Here is an 18920-nt window from a genome sequence, read left to right as displayed (position 1 = left end):
GAACCAGAAAGACACAGGCTAGCTATCAGGATGGAGGACAGCATGATTAGGGCCTTTCTGGGATCAGCAGACACTATTAAGTGGCTTTTGTTTGAGCGGTCAGAGCCAGCCTGAGGAATGGGACCAGCATCCCTCTGATTCTAGTCTCTGGGGAGGGGGTGCAAAATGGGATCTATTGACTTCATAAGGGAAAGTTAAGGCCAGTGTTTGCTCTTTGAAGTGAAGTAGGGAAGATCAGAATTGAACTGAACAGAGATAACTACAGTTTATCATAAACTAAGGCTTAGTGATAAAAAGAAACCCCGTGTTAATGGGTTCCTTCGATCTTGTTATCCATAACAGTCTTCCTTAAATTATATATATTATCAATAGGAAAAAGTGGGCTAGATGCTCTGTTCAGCTTCCCACTCTTTGCCCTGCAAACAGCTCTCCCAATAAGAAGGATTCTGTTTACGGGAAAATAATTCTAGAAGACTGTCCTTGAAAACTTGGGCTCACACTAATGGCCAGTGTTCATAGTACAGTACATTTAACAATCAACTTTACTGACCTTGAAGCCTCTCAACTTAGAAGCAGTGAGCTTTCAGGCACATCTTTTGACTAATGTAATGACAGAAGTGATTTTATAATGTAAAGCACAAGCAGTCCTTACAGAATTATTATTATTAACATTATTTCTGGAGGCTTTCTTGCTTGCATTCTCTCTATTCTTGGACAGAAGATGATTTTCTTATAACTGGGAAGAGTGAGAGTCCTGAGAAGGTCATTTAATAGGCAGAGGGTGGGGCTCTGCCCATCTTGTTCCCCACTGTCTGTCCAGGGCCGAACACGGGCCTGGTACCACAGAGTGTCAGGGAAGAGCATTTGTTGGGTGAATGAATGGAGGAGTGAGATTAGGAGGTGTTTTCCCCTTGAATTATCCAAGCAAGCCATTTAGAGTTCAAATCACTGGATACACTGTTCAGTTCTCCACTCTGTTCTGGCACTCATGAGTGCTTTTTAAAAAGTCAAAAATCAAAGTGGAGCAGTTTTCAAGAGCAACGCTTCCTAGAATCCAAAATATGATGCCAATATGAAGAGATGTCTCTTTTCCTATCCATTGCTGTCTTCAAGACAATTTCGTATGTTGCCAAAAGCAAGAAGACCAGTGTCTCTCACATGCAATGCAGACAAACTATCTACTGCTATTTAATGAAAAGGAAACAAAATTGATCTCACTTCATACTTTTATATAAATAAAAATATTTTTTTAAACCCTTAGGCCAGAAAACTTCCCTAGAGCAATACTGTATGATTGCTTGGCATTTATTTCTTTACAAAAATATCAATACCAGCTTTCCAGTGTATGGGTTTTCATCTTATTTTGTGCAAAGTCAAACCATAGAGTAATTGTTAACGTATATGATAAACATAGCCTCTTTTTGCTAGGGGATCATCTCAAAAACTTGTACTCTTCTATGTCAAAGTGAATAGAAATAAAGTTTTGCAAATATTTCTATTGGCAATATATTTTTTCCCGCTGTCTCACAGGACCAAAAGAGTGAGAAAAAAAGATTCACTGAGAATGCATATGCTAGTAATTTACACATACAGTGTCTTGGAATATTTTTCCTACAGATGACTTTACATTGAGGATGAATCTTACTACAGCTTCTAATTCAAACCAAGTGTTTTGGATTTGATATTAGGATTCACTCTCAACTATCTTGCTTGAGGGACAGGGAACAGATCAAGGATCCCTCTAATAATAGTATAATGTAATTATGAAAAGAAGAATCAAAGCCAAGAGAAAGATGTTGCCATAGAATTCAACATCTGTCATATTGGTATTAGGCTTGTTGCCCTGAATGTCTATGAATTCAGGTTAAAAGGTTTGCTCTGAAAAAGAAAGAATCCTTAAAACCCCAAGAAAAACCTTATTTCCCAGCTTTTTTTTTTTTTTTTTTTTTTTTTTTTTTTTGCTTTGTCTAATTTGTTTTCCAAATCAGAAAACATAGAGCTTATGGAAAAAAATAGGAAAGTTAGTGGGAAACATACTGGTTTTAAAGCAATTTTCTGTAACGGTATTTTTCTATTTCTTACCCTCTCATATGGAAAGTGTACGTAAGCCTTCCTTAAAAATATACCAGCAGCTCACTTACTGAACCCCCATTGTGGACCCGTCATGGGCCGTGTACTGCCTTGGGCCCCGTGAGATCTCTGTGAGATCCTGGTGCTCAAAGAACTCCTGGTCTGTTTGAGGTGAGTGGACTTACAGAGAACACTGGCGAATGGCAACAGGTGCCAAAATAGGAGTCAAATGCCAAAGACCCAGGTATAATGTCGAAAGGTGTGCTTTTCTGCTTCTCTGTCCTCACTCATGCTTCCCCCGTCCAACCTTATGGAATGCCATCTTTGTCCTTTGGAAATTACCTTCATTAGAATCTGGCCCCTTTAGGAAGCCCTTCCTTACATTCTAGTCAGAACCGGTCTCTATCAAACTTGGAGTCCTACATCATTTCCCTCCCCTCCACCCCACCAGTACTGATCCTATTGGAGTTATCACATGAAGGTTCACATTGTAATTATTTATGTACCTTAAAAAAAAAAAAAAAAGAAAGAAAGCTGTTCCTGAAGGGCACAGACTAGATCTTTTGTGTCTCTGGATGCTCCAGGGCATGGATGTAGAACAGTGTCATCCATTCACTGAATAGGTGCTCAGTATATGTTTATTGAGTGGCTGACTGAATGACCAAATGACTGAATCACAGGATTTTGCATGAAAGCTCTAAGGGTATTTGTATTGTATATTGCAGTTTACCAAGACCTTTCCCGTACATTTCCCATAATTCTCTAAGGCACTTATTATCATCATCACCTTACAGAGTATTAAACTAAGGCTCAGACCTTTCCTTTCTTCAGAAAGCAGTTGTTTGGCCCTTCTTTATCTTACATTATAGGCATTTCTTTCAAAGATCAAACTGATGTGCACTAATTAAAATGCTCCCATTATTTAATATATTGGTTAATTTTGTTATAAACAAGGCTCCATACTACAGCTTTTTTTTTTATTGTATATTACAGTTTTCTAGCATTTGTCAGAACAATGGATACCCATAGATGCCTTACAATTCAAGTTTTGGGTTCCCTTTTAGCCACTGGCTACAAAATAATGATGTCTATCTACTTGAAAGGTAATCTGGCAAATTGAAAAACAGCTTGACTTGGAGTCAGAAGTTGTGAGTCAATTATCCTTTCTTTCATTTAAACTAGCTGTGTGATGCTGGGCAAATCCTTATTGTATGTGGGTTTTAGTTTCTCCATCTGTGAAATGGGGAGATTACAAGTCTGATTTCAGGCTTCTTCCAGCTCTAACATTCTAGGATTCATTTGGTCTGTTGTTCAGTAAGAAAGCCCCATGCTTATTAATGATTATAAGAGGATTAATTTTATACAATTAAGGCATCTCTGCCATTGACTAGCTCGGTGAAATTGAATAAGTCACTTGAGCTCTCCCTTGGTTTACTCACTTGTAAGGTAGGGATAATAATAAATACCGTGTAATATTTTAAAAAGACAATTTACGAGAAAGACCTTTGAAAACTTCAGTATAGTGTACAAATATCCTTGGACCTCTGCTACTCAAATGTAAAATGTTATTTTCTGATATAAACAATCTGGAGCTATTAAGGATGACAGTTTTCACAATTCTTCCTGTACTAGTTTTGTAAATTAATTATTATATAAATTTTGATAAATTTATGAATTTATGAAATTCATGAATTTTGATAAATTATAATAATATACAATAATACGTATGTAACATATGTTTAAATTTTGAAGCATAATAATTAAATGAGCATCTACAAACCCACCAACCATTCTAGGTACTAGAACATTCTTGATGTCCTTGAAAAAACCCTTCATGCTTTTCTCTGATTCAACTCTGCTTTCCCTTTAGAGTTTGTGTTCTTAATTTTTTAAAATAGTTTTACCATATATGTATATATCCCTAAACTGTATATTGTTCAACAGTTTTGCTTGTTTTTGAGTTTATAAAAATGACACCATACTATATATAGGCTCTTGAGACTGCCTGGTTTTTCCCACTTAATGTTATATTTTTATTATTAAAATTATAATGTTAGTGTATTAACATTATAATATTAATATTATTAGATTAAATACATATAATTTGTATATTACTATGTACTAGTTCTATAACTTACAGATTTATATAATTTATGTTATGTTTACATATAATTGTATTAACAAAATTATTACTATATTAATATACTTTATTAGAAAAAGTATATAAATAATACATATATTTATAACATATAATTAGTGATATATTTTAAATTTTAATTAATATATAAATTACATATACATTACAATGTTATATATTAATTATACTATTCATGTTGTAGCTTACAGTTTTGCTATTGCGTAATGTTATATTCTATGAATATGCCACACATCATTTATCCATTTTCATGAAAATGAACATTTGGGTTGTTTGCAGCGGTTTTATATTAAAACTACAAAATCAAAGCATCAATGAGCAGTCTTATATTTTCCTGATGTACGTGAATAAGAAGTTGTTTCCTCTTTCATGCATGCTTAATTTTTCTCCTTAATATTTATCAGTAGCTTGTATTGTGCACGTGCACATGCATGCACATGCACACACACACATGTGTCTTAATTATTACCTGGATCCTTGACTGGAATGTAAGATTCTATTTTTTCAATGCCATAGCCTCAGTACCTAAAAAAGTGCATATAGGAAGGGCTCAGAAAATATTTGTTGAATGAATGAATGAATGAATGAATGAGTGAATGGATGAATAGGGTTTTATTGCTTGTTTGTTAAGTAAATTGTCCTGTCTGAATTTCCTATTGATACAGAAATCAGTGCAGAATGTTGAAAAGAGACTGAGCACACTATTCTGGGTTCTGATTCTAGGTCTGCCACTAACCACTGTGAAACTTTTGGGAAAGTTACTAAACTTTTCTGATTCTGAGTAGCAACATTTATACAAAGGGAATAATAGTAATTTCTGGGTGTTATTAGTTATGTGGTGCTTATACAAACATCTTATAAACCACGCATTCATGAATATATGCTAGCAGTCATTCCGTTTGGTAAAAATTCCACACATTTTTACAGAGATTCAACCAAAAATGAAAAAAACATAAAATTATTTGTTTTGTATCAAGAATTTGTGAGGTTTGGTAGGGAGCCTGAAAGAAAATAACAGACTAGAGAGAGTGAGAAAGACCAGTTCTGGGACATAATCAGATACACTTTCTATGTCGGATGTGCGGTATTAGGCTTTTGCTGCAAAATCAAGCTATTTTTAACCTCAAGAAAGCATAAAGAATCTCTTTTTAAGTAGGGCAACCCATATAGGGCGTTACCCTTTTCAATCAGCTTGCGTAAATGAAATATTCATTTTTGTGTCAAAATAACAAGGGCTATATATAGTTGGACACTAAGACGGGATGGAGTCATCTGAAGGTAAATCCTTACAGCATCCTGGATATAAAATAACTGTAGCAGAAACGTCCATTTATATTGAATCAAGGTTCTATATTCTAGAAAATTAGTATTTTCATTTTTCTTCTATCTTGGTCTCAATGGATGGGCAAAGACGGAGGTGATGCCTGGGGGAAGCTTTTCATCCACCTGTGTCCAGAGTGGCATATTGGAAAAGATTCCTGGATTTGGAGTTGGCTTCTCCCTGTGTTGTCCAAAATTTATAGCATTGGCCTCTATTTTATCTGTAAAATAACAGAGTTATTAACAATATTGTCCCACTTTGATGGTTATAAGAATTAAGCATGGTGAGTGAAAGTCTTTGTAAACTATAAAGCATGATGTTGACGTTACGAGATTTGTGTTTTAAGGTTTAGTGTCACGAGACTGAAACCCAAGGCAAAAGTGTTTGTGTGATCAGAACTAGACCCTAGGCAAAAATGTGAAGTGAGCAGTTTAATTTTGCCCTCTTCTTGTCGCTCCCCCGATGTTTATTATGTGTTCTTTCTTCCTCCCTAACCTTGTCTTTCTCATGGGCTCTCAGCACTGTTGCTCAGAGGCTGCGGAGATGAACTGGGACAAACATCCCTGTGCCCTGCACATCCGTCCTGTGTCCCCTTCCCTTCTGTTTGGGCTCTGCCCTCTCCTTCCTAAAACAGTTCCAAGGTTTAGCAGAGTGGCAGGAAAAAAAGGACTATTTGGCTTCACGTTCATGTAGAGCCTCAAGGCCTGAGTTTTGTTCTGATCTTTGGATGAGGTTTATTTGGTCACAGAGAGATCCACTGACAGGACCGAAGAATAAAAGGTCCACTGGGAAGCTTTAACTTTTCTATGACTTGCCTAAAGGTGTTTTGACATTTTTACATATACCAGGAACGCACTGGAAAAAGCACAGACCTTTCTCAACCTTTGACAAAATCTGGGTGACACAGTTAATATGAGATCATTGTTAATAGATGCTCATGGAGTAGTATCTATGGTTTTAATTCTGTGTTTCATATCCACAGTGAGAGTTTAAATGGGTTGGTTAGGAGAAGAAACTTAGTGAGTACCTTAAGGAAAAAAGAGTCATTTATAATTTTTTAAAAAATTAAATGTATGACTATGCATGGATTGGAGCCAGAACAGAAAACCAGTTCTAGAGTCTTTTTCATCTCCTTGTTTCTCTCTTGTGGCCTATTGTATAGTTTCCCTCTTGTCTTAGTTTCTTTGCACATTCTTCTCCATTCCCTTCTCATTCTTTCCAGGTCAAATCCCGGAGAAACTTCGCTCGGCTAGCTTGGCTCACCGTTACTACCTTTGTTGGGTGAGGCTCTTTGAATTAATGCACCTAGTGGGTTTCTCGTCCACTTTACCCACCATTGATTCAACTGGCAGCCAGTGCTTTGCAGAGAACAGCCCAGCTCTGCCTCCCTTGGCAGGGGCAGGTCTGCAGGTTCCCAGCAGAAGAGAAACTTGACTGACAGATCCAGGACACCTAAGTGTCAGGTGTGTGAGTATGAGGGAGGGAAATTGCCTTGAGCAGATCAGTGGCATAGCCTCATAGGCCTCCTATGCTCTCATAGTTGCAAAACCCCCTCATCATTTTACCTTTACTATGAACAAGATTTTCTCTCTCATATATATATGAAGTGTATATATATCCAGTTCCTCAGAGACTCCAAAAAGGAGTAGCAAAGAGTTCTGGTCTTGGGGGTGGGGTGGAAAGGCTCATAAGGGCAAAGCATTTCAAAGGATTTCTCTTAAGATTGTTGAAATTTGAGCCTACAGTTGAATTTCATTTTCCTTCTCAAATCCCAGATCCTATTCTGCCACTTACCAGCTGTGAGACCTTGAGAAAGTGTATTTCGTCTCTATAATGGGCATAATGCTCCATTATATCTACTTCCACACTTTGTCAGGATTAAATGGGCTAACACATGTAAAGTGCTTAACCCAGTTCCTGGCACACAGCAGAGGCTCTGTATGTTTTAGCAATTTTTTTATGCAATTACTTGATTGCTGTGCACTTACTTAATCAACGTTTATTCAGAGCTTATCCTGTGTGAGATATTTCTCTAAAGTACTTAAGGTACCCAAAATGATTTAAAATTTTAAACACTGAAGTGATACTTAAAAGTTTAACAACCATCCGAGTTATACTACTAACTTTTTGAGCAAAGCCCCCACAAATGCAGAATCTTCTAGGATCAATGAGTTTGGGTATTGTTCTAAGCTACAGACCAAAGAAATTCTTTCTAAAAAGTTCATGACAGTGAATTGACGTAATTGAGGTGGAATTTTTCTTGAAAGCAAATTTTTAAGTAATGATTAAAGTTCATAGTATTTAAATAGACTGGGAAATTAGGCCAAAAGAGACACCATCAAGCTTCAGAAACCATACACTGCTTAAAAGTTTTGAAACTGAATAATTTTTTACATGACATTTCTTCTCAAAACAAACATTTTTCCCCCTTGAATGAAAAATGCTATGCTAACTCATATCCTCCCCAAACACTCCTTGCCCTGCAATAACTTATCAGTGTGTGCACAGGATGGGGAAAAAAAAAAAAAGCTAAGGAAGTAGTTTTCAGTTTCAAGTTTCCAAAGGGTGATTATAAATAACAACCAGTGTGTTTGAACAATGGTGTTTTCTAGTTAATTTAATTTTTTTGTTTACTTGGGAATTAACTCTGATACCCTTTCCATTTTGATCCATGTTGAAATTTACTGTAGGATGGTGAATGGTGCGGGGTCATGAGCAGGGCTGTTAATTCTTACACAAGGCATTCGAGAAACATTTGTTGAGTGTACTGATCTATAGATGTACACGGTATAGAGGACTGGGCAGATGTGTTGACTCCAAGATATGCTCGAGGAGTCTTCAACCCCTTTTATAGCAACCCCCAGTAAAAAGATACATTTTATATTGCAAACCATTTACCAACACACACACACACACACACACACACACCCATATAAATAGTTGAAAGAAAGCTTTTGCAAACCTGTACTTACCAGCTGCAATGCTGTATTATTTTTACATTAATCTATTTCCTTTTTGAAAAGAATGCTATCTGTGACCTACCAAATTGATTTCATGACCTGTCATTGAACTATGATGTATAGCTTGAAATACTCTGTTTTGAAAAACAATTCTCTTATGTTGGCCTGTTTTGTTGTCATTTGCATAATTCACCTAAGCATAGTACTCAGGAGGATAAAGCTTTTCTAGTTATTTCCTTTCTCTTTAGAAAAACTGAACCAAATTTCTTGTTTAATGCTACGATTTCAATTTGGATTAATTTAGCTTTTGGTTACTATTACTTCAGTGACAGCCTATTCCTGAAGATTTGACCTTAAAGAAATTGCTAAATTTGATTTACCAAAGTATCCAAAACGGAGAGGATTCAATGGTTAATGAAAATTTTTGAAAATAAGAAATTGTAATATTACAGTAAAATAACCTTGAAGCACCTGACATGAAATTAAGATTTAAAAAGAATCTAAGAAAGAACGCCCCATCAAGCCAATGAATGACCTGAATATATTCTAGAGTCCTTTCTTTTGTGGTCTACTCATTTTTGCTTTTTCCTGGCATCAGGAATCATTACTGTGATATCCTGGTACGATTCCCTGTTACGGGGTATGCAGTGCATATGTTTTTCAAAAGAGTTTTTTTTAACACAAACCCAGTATGTCAGAGCCTTGAGATTTGGAGAGCTTAAAACCTCATATATGGACAAAAACAGCTTCTTCCACTTTCTTTGGCTCTTTGATTAAAGGCTTAATTTGTCATGGGTGGGGAGGCGACGGAGGGGTGGAACAGAGGTGGTTTTCACAAGCAATGATGTGGCTAGTTGTCCAGGGTGGGAATGTTCTGTCAAGCAGGCAAGCTCCCAGGTATTTATTGAGTGCCTGCTGGATTCTTAGCCAGCCTCATGCTGCTAAAACTATTAAGTGCTAAACTGTCATGGTACACATTGCAAAACCTCCAATTTCTTTTCCTACAGCTGCCCTGTGGCTCTTTATATAGCCCAAGGGGCGTGTTGTGCAACAGAATCCGGCACTCCAGGCATTGTGTTCCTGGTGCCAGAGGAAGCAATGGGGCAGACCTGAAGGATCATGGAAGCAAATATTCAGTCCACATTTATTCCCAGGCCTGACTCAAAAGGGCTGTGTGATTTGAGGAATTACCCCAGCCGTGCTTCCCTATTCCCAGAGCGTCAAACCACAGGGCAGTTGGGCTGATGTGTTTGCACCTGCGTGGTGTCTGTACCATTGTTACTGTCACCCTGAGTCACTGGGCGTTAGTGACCGCCTTGTGGGCTGCAACAGTGTAGGTGGGGGCGTCGGTCGCCGTAGGGCTGGGGTGGGTTGACTTTGGTTCATATTTTGATCCTGCCACACCACACCAGCTCTGTGACGCCCGATACTTCACTGGAGTCCACCAGGAACTGGTTTCCCTAGCTATAAAATGGGGCAACAGTACCTACCAAGTAAGGTTGTTGAGAAGTTAAAAGAAAATAAAAAATATGAGTTACCCTGTATCTAATGCTTACTCTGTGCCTGGCTGGCACAGTTCTGAGGGCTTTTCCCATTACTCGTATGAACTCACTCAATTCCCAGCCTGACCCTATGGGGAAGGTATTATCGTTTCCATTTTCCAGAGGAGGCTGAGTTGGATTTGTGCAAGATGGCACAGGCAGGGAGCAGCAGAGCAGGGATACGAACCCAGGCAGCCCATCTCCAGAGCCCACACTCTTCACACAGAGTATTGGTGTGGACCTCAGGAACACAAAACTGTTTTGAAAAGGTTCCACGGCATCCCAGATTCATTCCGTGAATAGTCAACACAACTTTCCTCGGTGCCACTTGGGTGTGAGGCCCTGTGCTGGGTGCTGTGGGGAAGCCCAAATAGTACGTTGTTGTCACATATAATGGGTTTCCCTCTAAGGGAGGGAGCTAAGTGGAGATGGCTACATTAATTTTGGGGATGAGCAGGGACTGGGAATGAGTGGTGGAGGCTGCTGATTGGCTAAGGGTGAGGTAGAATGAAGGGAGGACTCAGGGATACTGCCGAGGTGTCAGGCTTGGACGTTAAGAGAATGGAAATGCCATTAACGGCGTGGGGAGGTGCAGTGGAGCCTAGCATCCTGGGGAGGGGGGGAAGGTAAGGGGAAGGTGGTGCTGGTCACGGTGACCTTACTTCTAGTGTTGGTTGTCAAACAGAACGTGCAGTGAACACGTTTGTTCCTTGTTAATTTACTCCACAAATGTTTAATGAGCATCTATTTTGTGTCATGGGCTCTTAGGCAGGCTCTGAAGTCCTTCCCATCCCAGAGCTCACGTTGATTGTGAATTTATAGCAAAAGGCTTTAAAACTGTTAGTCTTTTGTGTGTGATTTCCCCTCTCAATTTTATTTGCTGTCTCTGTCTTCACTGATAGCTCACATTAGCACCTGGGGCGAGAGCATAAATAGGGGTCTAGGTACTCGTCATTGCACACCCCTTAATTTTTTAAGTTACAGTCAGGATAACAAACAGTTAGATAAAAGACATTCTATCTTCCTACTTGGACAAAAGTACCCCCTAAGCACTTGGGAGGCCAGGTTTGAGTTAACCATAGTTACTCAGCTTGGGGTTTTCTGTACTGTTTAGAGAGATAGCACAGGCCTGTGGCCCCTCTTCCTCCCTGCCTCAGGCACTAGTTGTGCGACCTTGGGGGCACACAAGGGGACGTCCCTCCTTCATGTTTAAGCCTTGTTCACCTCCCACATGCCACTAGTAGCCACTTGGTGGCAGTCCTTTGGGCCTAGCCCAGTCTGCCCTCAGGAGAACTGACCCAAGAAAGAGCTGCAACTGGCCCCAGAAGTGGGATTGAGGCCATTGGTTTAGGAAATTCTAGAGTTCCAAGAACCTGGAAGTAGGGACACGGGCTCTGTGGACTTTTTGCCTCATGCAGAGGAGCCGATAGCAGAGGCCTGAACGTAGCCTCTAAGGTGTGGAGCTGAAGACAGGACCCCACCTGCCTTATGTCTGGGATGTTATTGCTTTATTAGGATCTTGTTGTTTGTGCTTTGATAATCTACCAGTAAACAGCACAAATATGTTCCTACAAGATTAGTGTGAGCCCTTATCTAAACTTTAATGCCTGTCATAAAATAAAGTTTTTCAGATATTTATTTTTGTAAACCTTGCCCAGAAAGCAAGCAAACAAGCAAGCAAGCAAGCAAGAAAAAGAAATGGAGGGAGGGAGGAAGGAAGAGAAAGAAAGAAAGAAAGAAAGAAAGAAAGAAAGAAAGAAAGAAAGAAAGAAAGAAAAGGAGAAAAGAAAATAAAAGAAAAGAAAAGAAGAAAAAGAAAAGAAGAAAAAGAAAAGGAACAGCAAAAAGGCATTCATGACTCTGGTCTTAGTTTTAGCAGCTGCTAAAAAAAACGTTCTCGGGTATTTAACAACCAAACCAAACTGAGACAGACGCTGCTCCCTTTGCTGTAACTTCTGCAGACATTGTCGTTCCACATAAGTTCAGGGAAGCCCCTGATTTGCATTGTTGCAATTTTCCGTTTACTGCAATTTATCTCTCTCATGATTCCTCCTAATAATTAATTTCCTACATTTGTAATTTGTTGCCCGTTATCAAAGCTGCTTCACAGCACCTCATTGTTTGCCGAGATCTCAGTCTGAAAATCAGAAAGCATCACCTTTAGATGTTGTTAATGAAGAGTTCATTAGTTCTCTCAAGTTCAAAACCATGCACTCCACCCATTGTGCCAGATTTTGTGTTTGCCCGTAGAAAGAGCTGAATGGCTGGGACCTGGTTCCTCCCTTTCAAGAGCTCACAGGCTGGTGGTTGAGACAGACGTGTGAGCACATCAATTACAAGAACACACAACAAATATTACTGCCGGGGGAGCTCTGTGGGGAGGGAGGACTACGGCATTGACACTTAGACCTGGGGGATTCTGAGAAGATCTCACTGAGGAGTGGGCATTTCTGTTGGGTCTTAAAGATGAGTAGGGGTTGGCCGGACAAGTAAGACAATCATTGTTGTCCATTTTCCTTTTGAATTATTATTTTTTTTTCTACTTGTATATAATTCATGAGATGTCTGGATCTTCTAATGCCGTTGCTCATGAATTAGATTTTTCTGTGTTTTCTTATTGTTCACCCAGTGTCTCACGTATGGAACAGAGTTTTGTGTATAAGTGTCAGTGTTATCATCTATAAAATGGGAACTACTAGTACCTACTTCATATAGTTGTTTTGACGATCCCCAAAAATATGGTGTGTAGGTGCTTAGCACTGTGTCTGTGTGGGAGTTAGACTTGTGTTTGGTTCCTAGAGCTCCAACTCTCATGGCTTAACCAAGTCGGGGTTTGTTTTCCTGGCGAATTAGGAAGTCCCGGGCGAAGCAGTACAGGGCTGGTGTAGAGACTAGGATAGTTCCAGTGTCCCAGAATCCTGTGAACTTTCGTCTCTGTCTTCCTTAGCATATGGCTTCCTTTTTTATGCTTGTTAAGTCATGATAACAAGATGGCCACTCCGCCTCCAGCCTCATGTTCTATTCAGGAAGAAGGAAAGAAAAAGGAAAGGATAATGCCTGTATCGGGAAAGCCAAAACTCGCCCAGAAATCTCTACGAGACTTCTATTTAGATGTCACAGGCCAGAACTTTTCTCATGGCCTCCCCTGACTGTAAGGGAATCTGAGAGGGCAGATATTTCAATCCACCCATTTTGACATCATAAGCAGGATTGAGGGTCTCATAGTAAAGAGAAGGACCGAGGATATTGTGCAAGAAGCCAGCAGCCTCTGCTATCCTCAACAGTTGCTATTACCTTGCAGAAGACTCTCGATAAGTGTTTGTACAGTTGGATTAAGCCATCACTCTTCCATTCTGGTCCAGGTCGCCATCATCTCTTGCTACGGTAAGAGTGTCCTAACTGATCACTCCCACCTCCATTCTTCCCTTTCTACAGTCCATTTCTCACTGGGGGTCAAAGTGATCTTTTAAAAATGCAAGTTGAACCAAATGTAAGAGCTAAAGCTATAACATTCCTAGAAGAAAAAATAGTGTTAAAGCTCATGACGTTGGATTTGGCAGTGATTTCTTGGATATGTATGACAAAAGCATAGACAACAAAAGAAAAAAAAAACAGATAAGTTGGACTACATTAAAACTAAAAACCTGTGCATCAAAGGGCATAACTGAATAAAAGGCAATTACAAGAATGAGAGAAAATATTTGCAAATGATATATCTGATAAGGAGTTAATATCCAGAATATATATGAAGAGCTCCTACAAGTCAACAACTAAACACCAAACAACTGAATTGAAAAATGGGCAAAGGATTTGAAAAGATACATCTTCAGGGATGATATACAAAAGGCCAACAAACACATGAAAAGCTGCTCGATCTCATTAACCATTAGGGAAAAGCAAAGGAAAACCACAATGAGACCCCAGCTTACGTTCATTAGGATGAGTGTGGAAAAATAGAAAATAACAGGTGTGGTGAGGATATGGAGAAATTGAAACCCTCACGCACTGTTGGTGGGAACGTAAAAATCATGCACCCGCCATGAGAAACAGCATGGCAGTCCCCAAAAATTGGAAACAGAGTTACTTATGTTCCGGCAATTCCGCTTCTGAGTATATACCCCAAAGAATTGAAGGCAGGGTCTTGAAGAGATATCTGCACACCCATGATCGTAGCAGCAATATTCACAATAACTAAAAGGTGGGAGCAGTTAAGTGTTCATCAGGAGATGAATAAACAAAATATACACACAAGGGAATATTATTCAGTCTTAAAAGGAGGGAGATTCTGATTCAGACTCATGGTGCAACAAGGATGAGCCTTGAAGACATTTTGCTAAGTGAAATAAGTCACAAAAGGATAAATATCGTAGTATTCTATTTATATGAGATTAGGTATCAAAAGTGGTCCCATTCATAGAGCCAGAAAGTGCAATGGTGGTTCACAGGGGCTGAGGGAGGGAGGCAGGAGGAGTTTTTTGTTTTTTGTTTTTTTAGTGGGTATAGTTTCAGTTTTGTGATACGGAAAAGTTCTGCAGATTGGTTGCACAACAATTGTACACTTGAAAATTAAGACGGCAAATGGTACATTTTGTGTTATATGTATTTTACCATGAAAAAGTAAGTCAGATCACAGCATTCTCGCATAGAATCTTCTAGTAGGTCCTCACTGCACCAGCATAAAATCCAAATGACCCCTTTTGAACTATAGGCCCCACTGACTTGTGAACTGCCTACCTCCATGGCCTCACGTAATAGCACTGTCTTTACATGGAATGTGCCAGTGTCACTGATCATCTGTCTCATAGATCAGACCTGCTAAACTCCTTCCCGCCATAAGGCTTTTGCTCTGCTTCTGTCTTTGCTTGGAACATTCTTTTCTATTTCCACACAGTTGGCTCCTCACCATCCAGATGTAGGGTCAAATATTTCCTCTTCAAAGCAATCCTTCCCTAACCCTGTCTAAGGGAGCCCTCCGTCACACCTTAGTCACCATCTATCATATTGCCTTGTTTAATTTACTCATAGCCCTTTTTTGCTGTGTGAAATTATCTGATTTGTTTATTACCTGTCTCCTTCAGCAGAGTCGTAAAGCCAGATGACAGCAGAGACTCTGGTGTGCTGCTGCATTCTCAAGGTGGACACACATAGGCCCTGAATAAATATTAAACAAATAATTGAATTCAACTAACATTTATTGGGTTCTCATTATGTTCCAGGCAGTGTACTAGGCACCAAGCAAAAATAAACATTATGTGATTGGCTTCACAATGATCTAGCAGTAGGGTAGAACTTTTCTTAAGACCGGAATCTCAAGGACCACCACCTGTTGAGGACCTGCCTTAGAAAGAAAGCAGACCTGTGTGATGTAGGGAGACCCCGATGGCTCAGTTGAGTCCCTGTTTCAAGTTTCATCCGTGGTTAGCACCCTTAGACTTTTTAATTTCATGAGCCCTTAGATTCCTTTGTATGCTTCTGCCAGTGTGAGCTTGGTTTCTGCCCCTTGCAGACCAGAGTCCTGACCCATAAATATGTAAGAGAGTTGTTGTGAAGAGGAATGGGTTCCATGCATTGTGAATGTAAGTGGACATACATACAGAGATGGAGACAATTGTATTTTCTAGTTCCTCTTAGGAAGGACACAGCATTTATTTGAGAAGGAGAGAACTGAGATAGAGAGATAGAAGTTGAATTTCTTTACATGTGAGAGAAAAGAATCCCCTTATTAATCCAGTAGGAGAGGAAGGAGGAAGAAGAGAGGAGGGAAGGGGTGATATTGGAGGTCATGAGATGCTGAAATTAATTCAACCTCATAATCCCTACATCATCAATAAAGTCGTTAAATCTTCAATGCTTGGGTACCGGTGGATTTGTATGGGTGGGAGGTCCAGGGAACATGTTGCAGGGGCTGGACTTTGTAATCTGGGTGGACAGGATATAGGCAGTACAAAGGGAGGGGTAGAGGAAGGCCTGATGAAGGACGTCCCAGAAGTCATAGAAAATGTAGAGGAGGCGTTGGAGCCTCTCCAGGCTGTGGATTTGGGCTCCTGTTACGTTGCTCAGGATCTCCCCAGAAAGTGCGAGGGGCCCAAGGTGATGTCTATGTACATGTTTTTTGCTTCTATTAAATATATTCTCAGTACCCTGTATTTCATTCATGTGCTAACATAAATAGTTATGTATATACATATTACAGTCTTTTGGCCGTATGTTTATTTTTTATTTTATGCAGAACTTTTCTTCCAAAGCCTTTCAGGCTCTTTTAGAAGTTTCAGTGTATTTTATACATTTCAACCTATTTTAGAAGCTCCATCCTTCTGTTCTGTGATTGCCATAGGGTTGCTGTGATCATCCCACTTTGAATGCTTTCACAGGAATTTGTTTTTCTTCTAAAAACATGGCCCCCTGCCAGAACCTGATTATAGAAATCTGAGCCAATGGTCAGTGTCAACTCCAGAAGGAAATGTTATGAATTTCCAACATATTGTATAATCCAGCCTTTCTGAAATGAATGATGCCATTTTAAAAGCAAGAAGTAATCACAGCACATGCTGTGCTCTGTGGCTCGTCATCATCGTGGATCCGAAGACAGACCCTGGACGGATCTTGTACCTGGGACCCAGTCAAACAGGACCCGAGGACAGAGCTGCTGTCCTCCGTGAGGAGAAGCTCATGGCCCTCGGGCTGGAAGATGGTAGTGCCTAGGGATGCTGGTCACACTGCTCTCACATCCTTGTCATTCGGTCCTTTTGACATCTATACCATTTGCTACAGAGAGTAAATAGATGGAGGTGATAGGAAGCAGTTAAAGACAGGCTCTGGTTCAGTCCTAGTTTCCTCTACTTGAAGCCTCTTTCCTCTTTAAGCCTCAGTTTCTTCATCTGTAAAATTATGCTAGTTAACACCTATCCTGCAGAGTGTTGTAAGGATTAGGCACGGATATGGCATACAAAGCCCTTAGCCTGGGGTTCGTACTTAGAAGCCTCTCAAAGGGAAGCCATTAAATGTTCTTATTATCATCAGTGCATGGAGGAAAGTTTTCATTGGTGTGAAAAGGCAAATGTATGGAAATAATGAGAGATTGGCAGTAAAAACAAACAACGGGTAGCAGAAACATCTACACAAAATGGGTTACTTTACTAATAAGAAAAAGAAAATTGATTTTGAAAAAAATTCAGTTTACTAAAGCATCTCTGGGGGCGCCTGGGTGGCTCAGTCGGCTGGGCGTCCGACTTCGGCTCAGGTCAGGATCTCACTGTCCGTGGGTTCGAGCCCCGCGTTGGGCTCTGTGCTGACGGCTCAGAGCCTGGAGCCTATTTCAGATTCTGTGTCTCCCTCTCTCTGACCCTCCCCCGTTCATGCTCTGTCTCTCTCTGTCTCAAAAATAAATAAACGTTAAAAAAAAAAAATTTAAAGCATCTCTGGTGGCCTTATAGCCAATAGTCATGACTCTGAAGATGTATATTTCTTCCAATATCTGACTGCACTAGAACAGATGGTTTGAAAACAATACAAGCTAAATTCTAGGAAATTCTACATATTTGGGGGATGATGATGTGCAACATTTTGAAATAACGGGTAACAGTGCTCACCTGAAACGACCTTGAAACTTGACAAAGCATTTAAAAATAGACTGAACCAAATTTTAATGTTCTGGAAATATGCAGCATTATGAGGCTAGAACAAGTTGTTCGCGGATTAGTTTCATGTCCTGTTCTGGGACTTTATCTATCTATTTATTTTTTTGCACTTAATACTACCAAATGGTAACTTGTGTTATTCTCTAGTGGTATCATGTGTTTTCATTTTATCACAGGACGAGATTATGTTGTCCTTCAGAGCAGGGACCAGGTCTTAAAATTCTTTTGCCACAGTTATAGTACCTGACTGTGAGAGAGTTCAGTATGTAGGAGGCGCTAAGTAAACACTTGAAAGAGAGATGTTTCATCTTTCTTTCAGGCTTATTATCCAATTAATTCATTCTCATTCCACATGAAAACCCTAAAATGTCTTCATTATTGTATTAGGAGATAAAGTGTAGAAGGAGCTGGAGAATTCTTAATCTCAAAATGTTTAGTTATTCCTGCAGATTAAAAAATAAACCTAAGCTTCTCTTCCATAATCAGATATAGATGTTTATTACTCAAAAACAAAACAAAACTTTCTCACTGATTTAGTGGCTGACAGATCTCACACTCTATGGTGCTAATTGCCCTATTTATGTCTGTTTTTTTTTTTTCCATTTGAAACAGAAGTACTGAAGCAAATGCATGACCAGACTGAAGGATGGCTGACTTTCTGTATCAGTTGCTATACTCTGATGTCTTCTAGAAGAGAGGAGAGTGAGACAGGAGGCCACTGGAGTATCTCCAACAGGTAAAGCCCATGTTCTGATAGGGCAATGGCGGTGGAGATAAGAGGTGGGGCCAGTTTCCAAATCTGGATTGAGTTTGTTTGGTTGGAAAGACAGAATTTGTCGATGGCTTGGTGCAAAGGAGAAGGAAGAGTGGAGGGTGAAGCCAAGATTTCTAGCTTGGGGGACAGGAGACTGGAAAGACCACCCACAGAGTCAAGGACAGAAGGAACAGGTTGAAGCATGGTGAGGAACTGGGTAAAATAATTCATATAAGGACACGTTGGGTGTGAATTCATTCTGAGACTTCTGTGGTGTGTGAGTACCCCACCTCTTGGTTTTCTCACCTGTAAGGGGTATCATCCCTCCTCGGGCTTTCCTCCACACTCCTCCCAGAGGGTGGAGCCGAGCTCTGATCTTAGCATCCCTTGATTTTTTTTCACTTGGCTTGAGTGTCTACTTTCTTCATCTTCAAGATTTATTAGAAAGATTCCAAATTATCTGCAGCCTCTTCCTAAGGACA

General features: G+C 39.7%; 1 protein-coding gene across 5 annotated transcripts in view; it reads left to right on the top strand.

Moving 5' to 3' along the window:
* The window catches only part of POU2AF2 (POU class 2 homeobox associating factor 2), a 487862-nt gene that overhangs the window by 59713 nt on the left and 409229 nt on the right, over positions 1-18920 (top strand). For 4 of the 5 annotated variants that reach the window (XM_053900520.1, XM_053900525.1, XM_053900522.1 and 1 more), the window contains exon 2: positions 18297-18420. The gene's annotated coding sequence lies outside the window, so the exon portion shown is untranslated. Of the gene's footprint in view, positions 1-6776; positions 7010-18296; positions 18421-18920 lie in introns of those variants that run through there. The other variant, XM_053900521.1, reaches the window with a different exon arrangement.

The sequence above is a fragment of the Panthera pardus genome, unplaced genomic scaffold, assembly GCF_024362965.1.
Source record: "Panthera pardus isolate Hobbes unplaced genomic scaffold, ASM2436296v1 HiC_scaffold_12, whole genome shotgun sequence".
Lineage (NCBI taxonomy): Eukaryota > Metazoa > Chordata > Mammalia > Carnivora > Felidae > Panthera > Panthera pardus.
The sequence above is the reverse complement of the archived record's forward strand: the minus strand, read 5'-3'. Positions and strand labels throughout refer to the sequence as shown.